The sequence below is a fragment of the Triticum aestivum genome, chromosome 1D, assembly GCF_018294505.1.
Source record: "Triticum aestivum cultivar Chinese Spring chromosome 1D, IWGSC CS RefSeq v2.1, whole genome shotgun sequence".
Lineage (NCBI taxonomy): Eukaryota > Viridiplantae > Streptophyta > Magnoliopsida > Poales > Poaceae > Triticum > Triticum aestivum.
Window position 1 is genome coordinate 246543009 of NC_057796.1, and position 20318 is coordinate 246563326.

Consider the following 20318-nt stretch of genomic DNA (forward strand, 5'->3'; position numbering starts at 1 on the left):
GTCAAGTAGAGGCATACTAGTGACACTCTGTTTGTCTATGTATTCACACATGTATTATTTTTCCGGTTAATACAATTCTAGCATGAATAATAAACATTTATCATGATATAAGGAAATATATAATACTTTATTATTGCCTCTAGGGCATATTTCCTTCAGTCTCCCACTTGCACTAGAGTCAATAATCTAGTTCACATCGCCATGTGATTTAACATCAATAATTCACATCACCATGTGATTAACACCCATAGTTCACATCTCTATGTGACCAACACTCAAAGGGTTTACTAGAGTCAATAATCTAGTTCACATCGCTATGTGATTAACACCCAAAGAGTACTAAGGTGTGATCATGTTTTGATTGTGAGATAATTTTAGTCAACGGGTCTGTCACATCCAGATCCGTAAGTATTTTGCAAATTTCTATGTCTACAATGCTCTGCACGGAGCTACTCTAGCTAATTGCTCCCACTTTCAATATGTATCTAGACCGAGACTCAGAGTCATCTAGATTTAGTGTCAAAACTTGCATCGACGTAACCCTTTACGATGAACCTTTTGTCACTTCCATAATCGAGAAACATATCCTTATTCCACTAAGGATAATTTTGACCGCTGTCTAGTGATCTACTCCTAGATCACTATTGTACTCCCTTGCCAAAATCAGTGTAGGGTATACAATAGATCTGGTACACAGCATGGCATACTTTATAGAACCTATGGCCAAGGCATAGGGAATGACTTTCATTCTCTTTCTATCTTCTGCCGTGGTCGGGCTTTGAGTCTTACTCAATTTCACACCTTGTAACACAGGCAAGAACTCTTTCTTTGACTGTTCTATTTTGAACTACTTCAAAATCTTGTTAAGGTATGTACTCATTGAAAAAACTTATCAAGCGTTTTTGATCTATCTCTATAGATCTTGATGCTCAATATGTAAGCAGCTTCACCGAGGTCTATCTTTGAAAAACTTCTTTCAAACACTCCTTTATGCTTTGCAGAATAATTCTACATTATTTCTGATCAACAATATGTCCTTCACATATACTTATCAGAAATGCTGTAGTGCTCCCACTCACTTTCTTGTAAATACAGGCTTCACCGCAAGTCTGTATAACACTATATTCTTTGATAAACTTATCAAAGTATATATTCCAACTCCGAGATGCTTGCACCAGTCCATAGATGGATCGGTGGAGCTTGCATATTTTGTTAGCACCTTTAGGATTGACAAAACCTCCTGGTTGCATCATATACAACTCTTCTTTAATAAATCCATTAAGGAATGCAGTTTTGTTTATCCCTTTGCCATATTTCATAAAATGCGGCAATTGCTAACATGATTCGGACAGACTTAAGCATAGATACGAGTGAGAAACTCTCATCGTAGTCAACATCTTGAACTTGTCGAAAACCTTTTGCGACAATTCTAGCTTTGTAGATAGTTACACTACTATCAGCGTCTGTCTTCCTCTTGAAGATCCATTTAATCTCAATGGCTCGCCGATCATTGGGCAAGTCAATCAAAGTCCATACTTTGTTCTCATATATGGATCTTATCTCAGATTTCATGGCCTCAAGCCATTTTGCGGAATCTGGGCTCACCATCGCTTCTTCATAGTTCGTAGGTTCGCCATGGTCTAGTAACATGACCTCCAGAAGAGGATTACTGTACCACTCTGGTGCGGATCTTACTCTGCTTTACCTATGAGGTTTGGTAGTAACTTGATCTGAAGTTACATGATCATCATCATTAACTTCCTCACTAATTGGTGTAGGAGTCACAGGAACAGATTTCTGTGATGAACTACTTTCCAATAAGGGAGCAGGTACAGTTACCTCATCAAGTTCTACTTTCCTCCCACTCACATCTTTCGAGAGAAACTCCTTCTCTAGAAAGTATCCATACTAAGCAACGAATGTCTTGCCTTCGGATCTGTGATAGAAGGTGTACCCAACTGTCTCCTTTGGGTATCCTATGAAGATACATTTCTCCGATTTGGGTTTGAGCTTATCAGGATGAAACTTTTTCACATAAGCATCACAACCCCAAATTTTAAGAAACGACAACTTTGGTTTCTTGCCAAACCACAGTTCATAAAGGCATCGTCTCAACGGATTTTGATGGTGCCCTATTTAACGTGAATGTAGCTGTCTCTAATGCATAACCCCAAAACGATAGTGGTAAATTGGTAAGAGACATCATAGATTGCACTATATCCAATAAAGTACGGTTATGACGTTTGGACACACCATTATGCTGTGGTGTTCCAGGTGGCGTGAGTAGTGAAACTATTTCACTTTGTTTTGACTGAAGGCCAAACTCGTAACTCAAATATTTTACCTCTGCGATCATATTGTAGAAACTTTTATTTTCTTGTTACGATGATTCTCCACTTCACTCTGAAATTCTTTGAACTTTTCGAATGTTTCAGACTTGTGTTTCATCAAGTAGATATACCTATATCTGCTCAAATCATCTGTGAAGATCAGAAAATAATGATACCTGCTGCAAGCCTCAATATTCATCAGACCACATACATCTGTATGTATGATTTCCAACAAATCTGTTGCTCTCTCCATAGTTCCGGAGAACGGCGTTTTAGTCATCTTGCCCATGAGGCACGGTTCGCAAGCATCAAGTGATTCATAATCAAGTGATTCCAAAATCCCATCAGTACGGAGTTTCTTCATGCGCTTTACACCAATATGACCTAAACGGCAGTGCCACAAATAAGTTGCACTATCATTATTAACTTTGCATCTTTTGGCTTCAATATTATGAATATGTGTATCACTGAGATCCAACAAACCATTTTCGTTGGTGTGTATGACCATAAAAGGTTTTCATTCATGTAAACAGAACAACAATTGTTCTCTAACTTAAATGAATAACCGTATTTGCAATAAACATGATCAAATCATATTCATGCTCAACGCAAACACCAAATAACACTTATTTAGTTTCAACACTAATCCCGAAAGTATAGGGAGTGTGCGATGATGATCATATCAATCTTGGAACTACTTCCAACACACATCGTCACCTCGCCTTTTACTAGTCTCTGTTTATTCTGCAACTCCGTTTTCGAGTTACTACTCTTTAGCAACTGAACCAGTATCAAATACTGAGGGGTTGCTATAAACACTAGTAAGTACACATCAATAACATGTATATCCAATATACCTTTGTTCACTTTGCCATCCTTCTTATCCACCAAATACTTGGGGCAGTTCCGCCTCCAGTGACCAGTTCCTTTGCAGTAGAAGCACTTAGTCTCAGGCTTAGGACCAGACTTAGGCTTCTTCACTTGAGCAGCAACTTGCTTGCCGTTCTACTTGAAGTTCCCCTTCTATCCCTTTGCCCTTTTCTTGAAACTAGTGGTCTTGTTAACCATCAACACTTGATGTTTTTCTTGATTTCTACCTTCGTCGATTTCAGCATCACGAAGAGCTTGGGAATTACTTTCGTCATCCCTTGCATACTATAGTTCATCACGAAGTTCTACTAACTTGGTGATGGTGACTAGAGAATTCTGTCAATCACTATTTTATCTGGAAGATTAACTCCCACTTGATTCAAGCGATTGTAGTACCCAGACAATCTGAGCACATGCTCACTAGTTGAGCGATTCTCCTCCACCTTTTAGCTATAGAACTTGTTGGAGACTTCATATCTCTCAACTCGGGTATTTGCTTGAAATATTAACTTCAACTCCTGGAACATCTCATATGGTCCATGACGTTCAAAACATCTTTGAAGTCCCGATTCTAAGCCGTTAAGCATGGTGCACTAAACTATCAAGTAGTCATCATATTGAGCTAGCCAAACGTTCATAACGTCTGCATCTGCTCCTGCAATAGGTCTGCCACCTAGCGGTGCATCAAGGACATAATTTTCTCTATGCAGCAATGAGGATAATCCTCAGATTACGGATCCAATCCGCATTTTTGCTACTAACATCTTTCAACATAATTTTTCTCTAGGAACATATCAGAAATAAACAGGGAAGCAACAACGCGAGCTATTGATCTACAACATAATTTGCAAAATACTATCAGGACTAAGTTCATGATAAATTTAAGTTCAATTAATCATATTACTTAAGAACTCCCACTTAGATAGACATCTCTCTAATCATCTAAGTGATTACGTGATCCAAAGCAACTAAACCATGTCCGATTAACACGTGAGATGGAGTAGTTTCAATGGTGAACATCACTATGTTGATCATATCTACTATATGATTCACGCTCGACCTTTCGGTCTCTGTGTTCCGAGGCCATATCTGTACATATGCTAGGCTCGTCAAGTTTAACCTGAGTACTCCGCGTGTGCAACTGTTTTGCACCCGTTGTATTTGAACGTAGAGCCTATCACACCCGATTAACACGTGGTGTCTCAGCACGAAGAACTTTTGCAACGGTGCATACTCAGGGAGAACACTTTTATCTTGAAATTTTAGTGAGAGATCATCTTACAATGCTACCGTCAAACAAAGCAAGATAAGATGCATAAAGGATTAACATCACATGCAATCAATATAAGTGATATGATATGGCCATCATCATCTTGTGCTTGTGATCTCCATCTCCGAAGCACCATCATGATCACCATCGTCACCGGCTCGACACCTTGATCTCCATCGTAGTATCGTTGTCGTCTCGCCAACTTATTGCTTTTACGACTATCGCTACCGTTTAGTGATAAAGTAAAACTATTACATGGCGATAGCATCTCATACAATAAAGCGACAACCATATGGCTCCTGCCAGTTGCCGATAACTCGGTTACAAAACATGATCATCTCATACAACACATTATATCACATCATGTCTTGACCATATCACATCACAACATGCCCTGCAAAAACAAGTTAGACGACCTCTACTTTGTTGTTGCATGTTTTACGTGGCTGCTACGGGCTTAGCAAGAACCGTTCTTACCTACGCATCAAAACCACAACGATAGTTTGTCAAGTTGGTGCTGTTTTAACCTTCGCAAGGACCGGGCGTAGCCACACTCGGTTCAACTAAAGTGAGAGAGACAGACACCCGCCAGTCACCTTTAAGCAACGAGTGCTCCGAACGGTGAAACCAGTCTCGCGTAAGCGTACGCGTAATGTCGGTCCGGGCCGCTTCATCTCACAATACCGCTGAACCAAAGTATGACATGCTGGTAAGCAGTATGACTTATATCGCCCACAACTCACTTGTGTTCTACTCGTGCAAAGCATCAACGCATAAAACCTGGCTCTGATACCACTATTGGGGAACGTAGTAATTTCAAAAAATTTCCTACGCACACGCAAGATCATGGTGATGCATAGCAACGAGAGGGGAGAGTGTTGTCCACGTACCCTCGTAGACCGACAGCGGAAGCGTTATCACTACGCGGTTGATGTAGTCGAACGTCTTCACGATCCAACCGATCAAGTACCGAACGCACGGCACCTCCGAAGTTCTACACACGTTCTGCTCGATGACGTCCCTCGAACTCCGATCCAGCCGAGTGTTGAGGGAGTGTTTCGTCAGCACGACGGCGTGGTGACGATGATGATGTTCCACCGACGCAGGGCTTCGCCTAAGCTTCGCGACAGTATTATCGAGGTGTAATTTGGTGGAGGGGGGCACCGCACACGGCTAAAATATCGTATATCAAGTGTGTTCTTAGGTGCCCCCCTGCCCCCGTATATAAAGGAGCAAGGGGGAGGCCGGCTGCCTATGGGGCGCGCCAAGGAGGGGGGGAGTCCTCCTCCTAGTAGGAGTAGGACTCCCCTTTCCTAGTCCTCCTAGGAAAAGAAGGGGGGAAGGAAAGAGAGGGAGAGGGAGAGGGAAAGGGGGCTGCACCCCCCTCTCCTAGTCCAACTAGGACAACTCTGGGTGGGGGCGCACCACCTCCTGGCTGCTGCCCTCTCTCTCCCCTCAAGGCCCACTAAGGCCCAATACTTCCCCGGGGGGTTCCGGTAACCCTCCGGCACTCCGGTTTAATCCGAAACTTCTCCGGAACACTTCCGGTGTCCGAATATAGTCGTCCAATATATCAATCTTTACGTCTCGACCATTTCGAGACTCCTCGTCATGTCCGTGATCACATCCGGGACTCCGAACAACCTTCGGTACATCAAATCATATAAACTCATAATAAAACTGTCATCGTAACTTTAAGCATGCAGACCCTTCGGGTTCGAGAACTATGTAGACATGACCGAGACACCTCTCCGGTCAATAACCAATAGCGGGACCTGGATGCCCATATTGGCTCCCACATATTCTACGAAGATCTTTATCGGTCAGACCGCATAACAACATACGTTGTTCCCTTTGTCATCGGTATGTTACTTGCCCAACATTCGATCGTCGGTATCTCGATACCTAGTTCAATCTCGTTACCGGCAAGTCTCTTTACTCGTTCCGTAATACATCATCCCGTAACTAACTCATTAGTCACAATGCTTGCAAGGCTTATAGTGATGTGCATTACCGAGTGGGCCCAGAGATACCTCTCCGACAATCGGAGTGACAAATCCTAATCTCGAAATACGCCAACCCAACAAGTACCTTTGGAGACACCTGTAGAGCACCTTTATAATCACCCAGTTACGTTGTGACATTTGGTAGCACACAAAGTGTTCCTCCGGTAAACGGGAGTTGCATAATCTCATAGTCATAGGAACATGTATAAGTCATGAAGAAAGCAATAGCAACATACTAAACGATCAGGTGCTAAGCTAACGTAATGGGTCATGTCAATCACATCATTCTCCTAATGAGGTGATCCCGTTAATCAAATGACAACTCATGTCTATGGCTAGGAAACATAACCATCTTTGATTAACGAGCTAGTCAAGTAGAGGCATACTAGTGACACTCTGTTTGTCTATGTATTCACACATGTATTATTTTTCCGGTTAATACAATTCTAGCATGAATAATAAACATTTATCATGATATAAGGAAATATATAATACTTTATTATTGCCTCTAGGGCATATTTCCTTCAGTCGCCCGTCGAGGTTTTGGCCCTCTTCGCCATCCTCTGCACCAGTGTTTCCGTGTCTCTGCGGAGACAAGCCAAAATGAGAACAAATCAGATAAGATGATCAAAATAGAGACTCAAGAGATGAAGCCAGCAGTGAGGCACTTACTCGTCTTCTGCTTCTGGTTCCTTTGCCCTGTTTGGGCTGAAAGAGGAGAGGCCGAAGTCGGCCTCTAGAATGGAGTACGGGCTAGGGGGTGGAGATCGAGATGGGGACCTGGGCCGCTTGGCCGAGGCAGAAGCGGCGACCGCTGCTTCCTTTTTCGCCGCGGCCATGCGCCTCGTATGGCACACTGATACGTCTCCAACGTATCTATAATTTTTGATTGCTCCATGCTATATTATGTTCTGTTTTGGACATGATTGGGCTCTATTATGCACTTTTATATTATTTTTGGGACTAACCTATTAACCGGAGGCCCAGCCCAGAATTGTTGTTTTTTGCCTATTTTAGAGTTTCGCAGAAAAAGAATATCAAATGGAGTCCAAACGGAATGAAACCTTCGGGAACGTGATTTTCGGAACGAACATGATCCAGAGGACTTGGACCCTATGTCAAGAAATCAAAGAGGAAGCCACGAGGTAGGGGGCGCGCCTACCCCCCCCCCCCAGGCGCGCCCTCCACCCTCGTGGGCCCCATGTTGCTCCACCGACGTACTCCTTCCTCCTATATATACCTACGTACCCCCAAACGATCAGAAACGGGGCCAAAAACCTAATTCCACCGCCGCAACCTTATGTACCCACGAGATCCCATCTTGGGGCCTGTTCCGGAGCTCCACCGGAGGGGCATCAATCACGGAGGGCTTCTACATCAACACCATAGCCTCTCCGATGATGTGTGAGTAGTTTACCTCAGACCTTCGGGTCCATAGTTATTAGCTAGATGGCTTCTCCTCTCTTTTTGGATCTCAATACAATGTTCTCCCCCTCTCTTGTGGAGATCTATTCGATGTAATCTTCTTTTGTGGTGTGTTTGTTGAGATCGATGAATTGTGGGTTTATGATCAAGTTTATCTATGAACAATATTTGAATCTTCTCTGAATTCTTTTATGTATGATTGGTTATCTTTGCAAGTCTCTTCGAATTATTAGTTTGGTTTGGCCTACTAGATTGATCTTTCTTGCAATGGGAGAAGTGCTTAGCTTTGGGTTCAATCTTGCGGTGTCCTTTCCCAGTGACAGTAGAGGTAGCAAGGCACGTATTGTATTGTTTCCATCGAGGATAACAAGATGGGGTTTATATCATATTGCATGAGTTTATCCCTCTACATCATGTCATCTTACTTAAAGCATTACTCTGTACTTATGAACTTAATACTCTAGATGCATGCTGGATAGCAGTCGATGTGTGCAGTAATAGTAGTAGATGCAGGTAGGAGTCGGTCTACCTGTTTCGGACGTGATGCCTATATACATGATCATACCTAGATATTCTCATAACTATGCTCAATTCTGTCAATTGCTCAACAGTAATTTGTTCACCCACCGTAATACTTATGCTCATGAGAGAAGCCACTAGTGAAACCTATGGCCCCTGGGTCTATTTTCCATCATATTATTCTTCTAACACTTAGTTATTTCTTTTGCCTTTTATTTTACTTTGCATCTTTATCATAAAAATACCAAAAATATTATCTTATCATATCTATCAGATCTCACTCTCGTAAGTGACCGTGAAGGGATTGACAACCCCTTTATTGTGTTGGTTGCGAGGATATATTTGTTTGTGTAGGTGCGGGGGACTCGTGCGTGGCCTCCTACTGGATTGATACCTTGGTTCTCAAAAACTGAGGGAAATACTTACGCTACTTTGCTGCATCACCCTTTCCTCTTCAAGGGAAAACCAATGCAGTGCTCAAGAGGTAGCAAGAAGGATTTCTGGCGCCGTAGCCGGGGAGTCTACGCGAAAGTCAACATACCAAGTACCCATCACAAACCCTTATCTCCCGCATTACATTATTTGCCATTTGCCTCTTGTTTCCTCTCCCCCACTTCACCCTTGCCGTTTTATTCGCCCTCTCTTTTCCGTTCGCCTCTTTTTTGCTTGCTTTTTGTTTGCTCGTGTGTTGGATTGCTTGCTTGTCACGATGGCTCTACCTAAATTTGGTGATCTTCACCTTAAAAGGTTGGAAGAGATCGAAAGCAACGTCAGGAGTTTTATGGTCTTACAATTTTAGCATAATAATTTCTTTAGAAACGAGCTTAAGGAAAAAAAAGCTTTATGAGTTATATGAATAAAGAGCTCGATGATATGTCTAAAGAATTTGATGGTTTGAAATCTCAGATTGCTCATCTTGAGAAGTTAATAGCTGAAGTTGCGGATAAGCAGGCCACCTTAGTTAAGAAGATGGCCGCTAAGCCGGAAGTTTTTTGGGAAAATAAAGATGAATATCTAAAAGTTATTGATGTGTCCCCTATTAAATCTTTGTTTTGCAATATGAATCTTGATAATGATGGGACTGAATATGATCCACCTTTACCTAGAAGGCGTTCCAAAAATTCGGAGTTTTTAGATCTTGATGCTAGAATTGATAAAAGCAAGATTGAAGAAGTTAAAACTTTAGATCTCAATGAACCCACTATTTTGGACTCCAAGGAATTTAATTATGATAATTGCTCTTTGATAGATTGTATTTCCTTGTTGCAATCCGTACTAAATTCTCCACATGCTTATAGTCAAAATAAAGCCTTTACTAAACATATCATTGATGCTTTGATGCAATCTTATGAAGAAAAACTTGAGTTGGAAGTTTCTATCCCTAGAAAACTTTATGATGAGTGGGAACCTACTATTAAAATTAAAACTAAAAATCATGAATGCTATGCTTTGTGTGATTTGGGTGCTAGTGTTTCCACGATTCCAAAAACTTTGTGCGATTTGCTAGGTTTCCGTGATTTTGATGATTGCTCTCTACACTTACACCTTGCGGATTCCACCATTAAGAAACCTATGGGAAGAATTAATGATGTTCTTATTGTTGCAAATAGGAACTATGTGCCCGTAGACTTTATTGTTCTTGATATAGATTGCAATCCTTCATGTCCTATTATTCTTGGTAGACCTTTCCTTAGAACGATTGGTGCAATTATTGATATGAAGGAAGGGAATATTAGATTCCAATTTCCGTTAAGGAAAGTCATGGAACACTTTCCTAGAAAGAAAACTAAACTACCATATGAATCTATCATGAGAGCCACTTATGGATTGCCTACCAAAGATGGCAATACCTAGATCTATCCTTGCTTTTATGCCTAGCTAAGGGCGTTAAACGATAGCGCTTGTTGGGAGGCAACCCAATTTTATTTTTAGTTTTTTTCTTTTTTCTTTTTAGGAATACATATTTGATCTAGCCTCTGGTTAGATTTGTTTTTATGTTTTAATTAGTGTTTGTGCCAAGTTTAACCTATAGGATCTTCTTGGATGATAGTTATTTGATCTTGCTGAAAATTCCAGAAACTTTCTGTTCACGAAAATAATTGTTAAACAAATCACCAAAACGTGATAAAATATTGATTCCAATTGCTGCTGATCAATAAACAAATTATATAGGTCGTCCTATTTTGGCTGAATTTTTGGAGTTCCAAAAGTTTGCCTTAGTTACAGATTACTACAGACTGTTCTGCTTTTGACAGATTCTGTTTTCGTGTGTTGTTTGCTTATTTTGATGAATCTATGGCTAGTAAAATAGTTTTTATAAACCATGGAGAAGTTGGAATACAGTAGGTTTAACACCAATATAAATAATAAATGAGTTCATTACAGTATCTTGAAGTGGTGTTTTGTTTTCTTTCGCTAACGGAGCTCACGAGATTTTCTGTTAAGTTTTGTGTTGTGAAGTTTTCAAGTTTTGGGTAAAAGATTTGATGGATTATGGAAGAAGGAGTGGCAAGAGCCTAAGCTTGGGGATACCCATGGCACCCCAAGATAATCTAAGGACACCAAAAAGCCAAAGCTTGGGGATGCCCCGGAAGGCATCCCCTCTTTCGTCTACTTCCATCAGTAACTTTACTTGGAGGTATATTTTTATTCACCACCTGATATGTGTTTTGCTTGGAGCGTCTTGTATTATTTGAGTATTTATTTGTTAGTTTGCCACAATCATCCTTGCTGTACACACCTTTTGAGAGAGTCACACTTGATTCGGAAATTGTTAGAATACTCTATGTGCTTCACTTATATCTTTTAAGTTATATAGTTTTTGCTCTAGCACTTCAGTTATATCTTTTAGAGCATGGTGGTGTATTTGTTTTATAGAAACTATTGTTCTCTCATGCTTCACTTAGATTATTTTGAGAGTCCTACAAAACAGCATGGTAATTTGCTTTAATTATGATAGGCATTTAAAGATTAGTATTTTTTTTCTTATGGGTGTGTTGAATATTATGAGAAGTTCGATACTAGATAATTGTTTTGAGATATGGAGATGGTGATATTAGAGTCATGCTAGTTGAGTAGTTTTGAATTTGAGAAACACTTGTGTTAAAGTTTGTGATTCCCGTAACATGCACGTATGGTGAACCGTTATGTGATGAAGTCGGAGCATGATTTATTTATTGATTGTCTTCCTTATGAGTGGCGGTCGGGGACGAGCGATGGTCTTTTCCTACCAATATATCCCCCTAGGAGCATGTGTGTAATACTTTGCTTTGATAACTTGTAGATTTTTGCAATAAATATATGAGTTCTTTATGATTAATGTTGAGTCCATGGATTATACGCACTTTCTCCCTTCCACCATTGCTAGCCTCTCTAATACCGCGCACTTTTCGCCGGTATCATACACCCACCATATACCTTCCTCAAAACAGCCACCATACCTACCTATCATGGCATTTCCATAGCCATTCCAAGATATATTGCCATGCAACTTACCACCGTTCCGTTTATTATGACACGCTCCATCATTGTCATATTGCTTCGCATGATCATGTAGTTGACATTGTACTTGTGGCAAAGCCACCATTCATAGTTCTTTCATACATGTCACTCTTGATTCATTGCATATCCCGGTACACTGCCGGAGGCATTCACATAGAGTCATATTTTGTTCTAAGTATTGAGTTGTAATTGTTGAGTTGTAAGTAAATAAAAGTGTGATGATCATCATTTTTAGAGCATTGTCCCAAGTGAGGAAAGGATGATGGAGACTATGATTCCCCCACAAGTCGGGATGAGACTCCGGACTAAAAAAAGAAGAGGCCATAAAAAAAGAGAAAAGGCCCAAATAAAAAAAAGAAAAAAGGAGAGAAAAGGAGAGAAGGGACAATGTTACTATCCTTTTACCACACTTGTGCTTCAAAGTAGCACCATGATCTTAATGATAGAGAGTCTCCTATGATATTACTTTCATATACTAGTGGGAAATTTTTTCATTATAGAACTTGGCTTGTATATTCCAATGATGGGCTTCCTCAAAGTGCCCTAGGTCTTCGTGAGCAAGCAAGTCGGATGCACACCCACTTAGTTTCTTTTGTTGAGCTTTCATATACTTATAGCTCTAAGTGCATCTGTTGCATGGCAATCCCTACTCACTCACATTGATATCTATTAATGGGCATCTCCATAGCCCTTTGATAAGCCTAGTTGATGTGAGACTATCTTCTACTTTTTGTCTTCTCCACAACCAGCATTCTATTCCACATATAGTGCTATGTCCATGGCTCATGCTCATGTATTGCGTGAAGATTGAAAAAGTTTGAGAACATTAAAAGTATGAAACAATATCTTGGCTTGTCATCGGGGTTGTGCATGATTTAAATACTTTGTGTGGTGAAGATAGAGCATAGCCAAACTATATGATTTTGTAGGGATAACTTTCTTTGGCCATGTTATTTTGAGAAGACATAATTGCTTAGTTAGTATGCTTGAAGTATTATTATTTTTATGTCAATATTAAACTTTTGTCTTGAATCTATCGGATCTGAATATTCATACCACAATTAAGAGAATTACATTGAAATTATGCCAAGTAGCATTCCACATCAAAAATTCTGTTTTTATCATTTACCTACTCGAGGACGAGCAGGAATTAAGCTTGAGGATGCTTGATAGGTCTCCAACATATCTATAATTGTTTATTGCTCCATGCTATATTATATTCTGTTTTGGACATTATTGGGCTTTATTATGCACTTTTATATTATTTTTGGGACTAACCTATTAACGGAGGCCCAGCCCAGAATTGTTGTTTTTGCCTATTTCAGAGTTTCGCAAAAAAAGAATATCAAACGGAGTCCAAACGGAATGAAACCTTCGGGAACATGATTTTCGGAACGAACGTGATCCAGAGGACTTGGACCCTACGTCAAGACATCAACCAGGAGGGCACGAGGTAGCGGGCGCCCCTACCCCCCTGGGCGCGCCCTCCACCCTCGTGGGCCCCATGTTGCTCCAACGACGTACTTCTTCCACCTATATATACCTACGTACCCCCAAACTACCAGATACGGAGCCAAAAACCTAATTCCACCACCGCAACCTTCTGTACCCGTGAGATCCCATCTTGGGGCCTTTTCCGGAGCTCCACCGGAGGGGGCATCAATCACGGAGGGCTTCTACATCAACACCATAGCCTCTTCAATGATGTGTGAGTAGTTTACCTCAGACCTTCGGGTCCATACTTATTATCTGGATGGCTTCTTCTCCCTTTTTGGATCTCAATACAATGTTCTCCACCTCTCTTGTGGAGATCTATTCGATGTAATCTTCTTTTGCGGTGTGTTTGTTGAGAACGATGAATTGTGGGTTTATGATCAAGTTTATCTATGAACAATATTTGAATCTTCTCTGAATTCTTTTATGTATGATTGGTTATCTTTGCAAGTCTCTTTGAATTATCAGTTTGGTTTGGCCTACTAGATTGATCTTTCTTGCAATGGGAGAAGTGCTTAGCTTTGGGTTCAATCTTGCGGTGTCCTTTCCAAGTGACCGTAGGGGCAGCAAGGCATGGATTGTATTGTTGCCATCGAGGATAACAAGATGGGGTTTATATCATATTGCATGAGTTTATCCCTCTACATCATGTCATCTTACTTAAAGCGTTACTCTGTTCTTATGAACTTAATACTCTAGATGCATGCTGGATAGCGGTCGATGTGTGTGTGTGGAGTAATAGTAGTAGATGCAGGCAGGAGTCAGTCTACTTGCTTCGGACGTGATGCCTATATACATCATCGTACCTAGGTATTCTCATAAGTATGCTCAATTCTGTCAATTGCTTAACAGTAATTTGTTCACCCACCGTAATACTTATGCTCATGAGAGAAGCCACTAGTGAAACCTATGGCCCCCGGGTCTATTTTCCATCATATTAATCTTCCAACACTTAGTTATTCTTTTGCCTTTTATTTTACTTTGCATCTTTATCATAAAAATACCAAAAATATTATCTTATCATATCTATCAGATCTCACTCTCGTAAGTGACCGTGAAGGGATTGACAACCCCTTTATTGCATTGGTTGCGAGGATTTTTTTTGTTTGTGTAGGTGCGAGGGACTCGTGCGTGGCCTCCTACTGGATTGATACCTTGGTTCTAAAAAACTGAGGGAAATACTTATGCTACTTTGCTGCATCACCCTTTCCTCTTCAAGGGAAAACCAACGCAGTGCTCAAGAGGTAGCACACACATGTTACAGCTGGGCCTCTTGCCGCTGCGCAGCCTTGCCGGCCACTCCTTTGACGGGGCCCTCCTCGCTCGAAGAGGCTCGCCGGACTGGTTCATCGGAGCCAAACCGCCGAAGGACGCATTTCTTCTTCCTCGGGACTGCGGGCTCATCGTATGGCTCCTCTTCATCGGCCCCTTCAGCCGCCTCTTCGGCTGTCTCGTCGACAGAAGGGCCCCCGGCAGCGGCGCCGCTGTGCTCCCCGGCAAGCTGCTCCCGCCCGGCAAGCTCATCCTCTGGGCTAGCCTCGTCCTCCTGGAAGCTGACGCTGCTGGCCTCCACAGCAAGGGCTGCCTCTTCCGCCCTGCTGGTGATGTACGCCACCTCTACATCGGTGGTGTCGTGGATGAGTTGCGGTTCTTCGCGGATGGGCCTCTCCGACAAGTTGTCGAAGAATATTTGCACCCGCACCGCGTCTGGCTCGGCCATGGGCGTTGAATACCGGCATCATGGCGATGATGGAGGTCAGAGCAGAGTTGTTGCACAAAGGGACCTCGCCCGCCGGCAACTTGAATGGTTTGTCGGCGTTGTTGGCCTTCTTGGTCTTGTCGGCCTTGATTTGGAACAGCCTTTGGCAGAGAGCCACGTGCTGCATCATTGTCAGATTGTTATTCAGGCCGGGGCGCAGCCTCATGATGTCCGCCGTGTTCCGGAACTCCCAAGCCAGCCTCCCTTTGTTCTGCAGAGGGGCGATGCGGCGGCGGATCAAATCGGCCCAAATCATCTCTAGAGTGAGCCCGGCAGCCTTGAGGCGATGGATTCTGGTGGTTGCGATGGTGAGCTTCTTGTCCTGAGGGTCAAGATCGCACCAGTTGCCGCCGCAGACCACTTGCGCTTGCCGGGGCATACCGAACGGGTGCGGCTCCTTATCCATGATCTAGCACCACCTATGCCGCCATTCATCCCACTTCTCCTTGTGGGTCCCGTTCGGGTACGCCTCCTTGCACAAGGCCCTCGGGATCCAGGTGACGCAGCGAGATAGGGCCCCTCCTGGCTGGATGCAGGGGACGAAGTAGTGGCGGAAGAGCGCCGTGTTGGGGACCACTGTCGGTTCAATATCTGGCGTATCTCGTAGTAGGGATCCTAAGCTAGGCGTCTTGGAGCGATGGTAACATGGGCACGGGCTTTTACCCAGCTTCGGGCTCTCTTGATGAGATAATACCCTACATGCTGCTTTTGATTGTATTCCTATGGGTGTAGTGCAGAGTACATGTATCTACCATGAGATTGTAGTAATGAATATGATATCATCTATTGACTAGCCTGGCCTCGGTTTATATATGCACCATAGGCCTAGGGTTTAGAGGAGTCCTTGTTTTGGGCACCAAGTCTTGTAGAATCCTCCTTGTATGCGACATGGGCTGTCCGAACTGGCCCAATAGTGAACCGCCATGGGGGTTCTCGGCCCGATCCAGCTGGTCGGGAGACGACGTGGTGAGTACCCCCTAGTCCAGGACACCGTTAGTAGCCCCCTGAACCGGTCTTCAAGTTGGGGACGCTCCTCGATTCTTCCGAACTGTTCTTCATCTTCTGTCGTCGGTCTTGAAAACTGGTTCGACAAATCTTCTCATCTGCGATCTTAAGGATCGCCGAAGTGCATCCGAAGAGTTTACACGTCAGGTATCCAAGGACCCCTTTAAGTTTCCGGCCTTTATCAATGCCCTGTTATTTTTATGCCACACCACGGGTTTGAAGTTGTTCCCAGGCGGCAGTGTCGTCTTGCATCCGAGCTCCAACGCCGGACTACATTTGAGGTATCTTTTGCAACCAAGCACCAACGCTGGACCGCTTCCGAGCTCCAACGCCGGACTGCATCCGAGCTCCAGCGCCGGACTATATCCGAGCTCCAACGCTGGACTATGTCCAAGCTCCAACGCCGGACTATGTCCGAGGTGTCATAGATCACCTTGGTTCAAAAAAGTTGAAGGAGTTTAGCCGAGCTTAATGCCAATGCCCTCTATGGAGCCAGCCACTAGCGCCCAAGCTTTATGCTGGACTGCTTCCGAGGTGGTGCATCACCCCGACTGCGGGCCAATTTTTTGTCAATATTTTTTATATGGTGCAATTTATTCTCTGTCGAGATATATAGCCAGTAGCCCTCAAGGTGTGTATCGGTCTAAAACCCGAGATGCACCTGAAGGATGGCATAAGACCGCTGATCCCAGTAGCCCCCGATTCTCAGGTTGATTCACAAAATCGGCCTGCGGATCAACTCCTAGCTCGGTAGAATACTTCGGGACACAAAAAGCAGTGTGCAAAGTCCTCGAGACTCAGGTTGGGTGCGTCCGACCAACCTGAGGATCATAATCTCCTCGAAAACTATGTTGCACTTAAATTTTCTGCATTGGATTGCCAATGCAGTAGCCCCCGAGACACTGGTTGGGTGGCAACACCAGATCAGGGGATCGATGTGCCCCTTTAATATTTATAAATAATGAGCGTGAAGCCCAGTAGCCCCCGAGCCTTAATGTGGGAGCGGGTGGCCGAATTAAGGATCGATATCCGGAGTAAAATCACAAATTATGTGTAATGATTCTATGTATCCAAGTACTTTACATCATTAATGCTCGGATCCGCATTGTACAAAACTTTGTTGACCGACCATCGGCTTCAACCTCTTCGGCCAGTAGCCGAGGAGTGTTTTCCTATTTTATTAAGTCGTTATAAGGGCAAAGATTTATGGAAAACAAGGCAATCCGGCCATACGGTTTTATAAACAAAGGTACACAGAGAGAGATATTATATTACATTTTTAACGTAAGAAACATCTTCCAAAGAAAATAGTCCTGCTATCGATTCCTTTCTTTAGGTCATCATGCTTATCATGATCATGAAACCTCACCTCTGATCAATGTGGGAGGAAAATATTGAGGATTTAGTTCGGGGAAAGTTCCCGAACTCTGTGGTATTAATGAACCAAAATTTTCACTTCCGTCGTTGCCGACCAATGTGATCCTTTAAGATTGCTAGCTTTCGGCTTCACCCAGTCTGAGGTACTTACTCGGATGACTCGGTAGTAACAATCACAGAGGTGCTCCCTTTACCACCTAGTCGAACAATCGGGAACGTAGGGGCAAGCACAGGAGCCAGGCAACCCAGCTTGGCCAAAATCTTAAGTCAAATTGATTCATATGTATGGCTTTATAACGATGACTAAGGAAGGCGGCCCTCGTATATTAAATACAAACGCCAATGATATGTTTATTTTGACTCCGTTGTGACCGTTTATTAGTTGAAAGTGGCCCATCGTCGGCTTCCGCCCCCTTGTAGATGCTACGCAGGGTGTTTTCGCAATAACAAAACAACCCTTAGCCGACGTCTCAGATCCCAAAGGCGGCTGTGTTAGCGGAAACGAGGCAATCAGATATGTGGGCTTTATAACTTTCACTTAGTCATATGAGCTTAAAGTTGGGAGGCCAGGTACTAGCCCTCGGTTAGTGTTCGGTGACAGTCGAGGTCAAGTCGTAAACACTTCGGCAAATGTTATGAACGGACCGTCATTTAACACGGGGTGACCTCTATCAATCATTATAGTTTAATACAGTCATCGGATCGCTGTCCAGTGTACACTTATTGTGACAGTCAGTTTTCTGCTTTCTCCACTGAGGCGCTTGACCATGCGAGCTGGAAGGACAATCGCAGTGGTTCTCCCTTTGCACACCTAGCCGAACAAAGCGGAACGTAGGAGGCAAGCACAGGAGCTGGGCAACCCAACTATTGACCGAAGACACAATTCGAAACCGATGCATATATAGCAATGTCCGAGAATGTTTTTCCCGAATCTCTAAAGGTGTCTGGCGTTGCACTGCGAGACTTATGCTGGAAACACACAAATAGTTTAAAAGTGCCATAGGCTTGGAAAACCAAAAACTTCAGTAAAAACTGGTCGTCCGAACTAGATCAAGTGTTCGGTGCCAAATCGAAAATTGGTCTTGGAGAGAAAAAATTGTGCTTCTATCGTGCTTTAACATGACACATCCTATCTCAAGACTTCAAGCGGGTCAGCCTACGGCTTGAACCTTCTATCCTGAAGGCGGAGTACTTCTCTGAGGCCAGTTTAGCGAACTAAACTCGAGCGGCTGTAGAGAGAAGCTAGGCTATCCGGCTATTGACCATGCACTCGAGTCGAAAAAAGAGCGGTAGAAAAGAATTTGCAATGACCAAGAAGAAAACACTTATTATAAAACAACTCATATAAATTTAAGAGCCCCCAAGTGACTTGGGTAAAAGAATTTTATGTATAATGATTATATGTACCGAAGTACTTATATCATATCTGTGTTCACCCGAACTTTAAACGTGTCTTAACCGACCGTCGGCTTCTCCCTCTTCAGTCAAGGACCGAAAAGTGTTATGTACTCCACCTGTCGAGAATATTAATGGTGTTTCCGATAACTAGGCAATCAGGCCATAAGGCTGTAACAGACAAAGCATGCTCCGGGAACTTATGCTATATTACTGACGAAGTGTAAGAAGCATCTTCGAAGAAAATAGTACCTCCACCGATACCTTTCTTCGGTTGCTCATTGTCAATATGAGACTTGTGCAATAGATTTTTTGTACTCATGAGTTTCGTTGTGTGCCGACCATGATTGAAAACAATAAGAGCGCTAGCTTTCGACTTCACCCAGTCTAAGGTCTGAGCTCGGATGACCCGATCATGACAATCGCAGAGGTGCTCCCTTTACTCCCTAGCCGAACAATCGGGAACGTAGGGGTAAACACAGGAGCAAGGCAACCTAAATTGCGGAACAAGTCAATATGGTGCATATTGTGGCATAATACACGAACAAGGAATGAAGCCGTACAAGTATAATCATATGCAAAAGGAAAAGCTTCATAAAGGAAGCCCCCAAGTAGACGGGATATTTGAATTTGTGTGTCACAAACAAAGTTTTGACAAGGAAGTTTTTCACATACAACTTTTTGCCAAAAAAGTATAATGCTTTGGTCGAACCGAACAAAAATTTAAAATTGAAAATTATGAGCATAAAAGCGACTTAGCTGGTTAATGTGCTCGGTGTCGATGCACGGCCCGAGCTTACGGCGGGACAAGGTCCCAGCCCCAAGCCGGTCCCGAGGTGGCGGAGCGAAGAGCTGGGCACTCCGAAGTGGCGACATAGCACGGCCAATGCAGGCCCGCAGTGTGATGCCGAAGTCCCCGTCGTGGGTTAATGAAGTGATGACGAAGCCCTCGGTCCAGCCGAGGTGACGTGGTATGTCGGTACGCAGAGGTGAAAGCGCTGCCCGATCCAAATCCTTTATCTGTGCACAGAAAATAGTGCAAGCCAGAGATAATAGGAATAATAATAAATTAAAAAAATGTTGCATAATTAATAATTTATGCGAAGTCAGTAATAAAAGACATATGGCCTGTGTGCCGAACACTCGATGTGAGCTCTCTCAACGATGCCGAAGTCCCCGAGGCAACCGAACACGTCGGTATGGCAACACGACCAACAAGGTGATCAAGCAAGCTGATTTACGTCGATTGGGACGACGGCGTCGGCTTGCCGAAGTGACCACGTGACGTAGTCGAAGTCCATAACCGAACCACCATGTGACTGTCGTTAATGCGGCCACCATTTGATAGACCTGGTTTATTTGTTGTA

The 20318-nt window shown here is 43.1% G+C and overlaps 1 pseudogene; it reads left to right on the plus strand.

Moving 5' to 3' along the window:
• LOC123158725 (DNA-directed RNA polymerase subunit beta''-like) overlaps positions 1 to 20318 on the plus strand; it is an 89551-nt pseudogene that overhangs the window by 43147 nt on the left and 26086 nt on the right.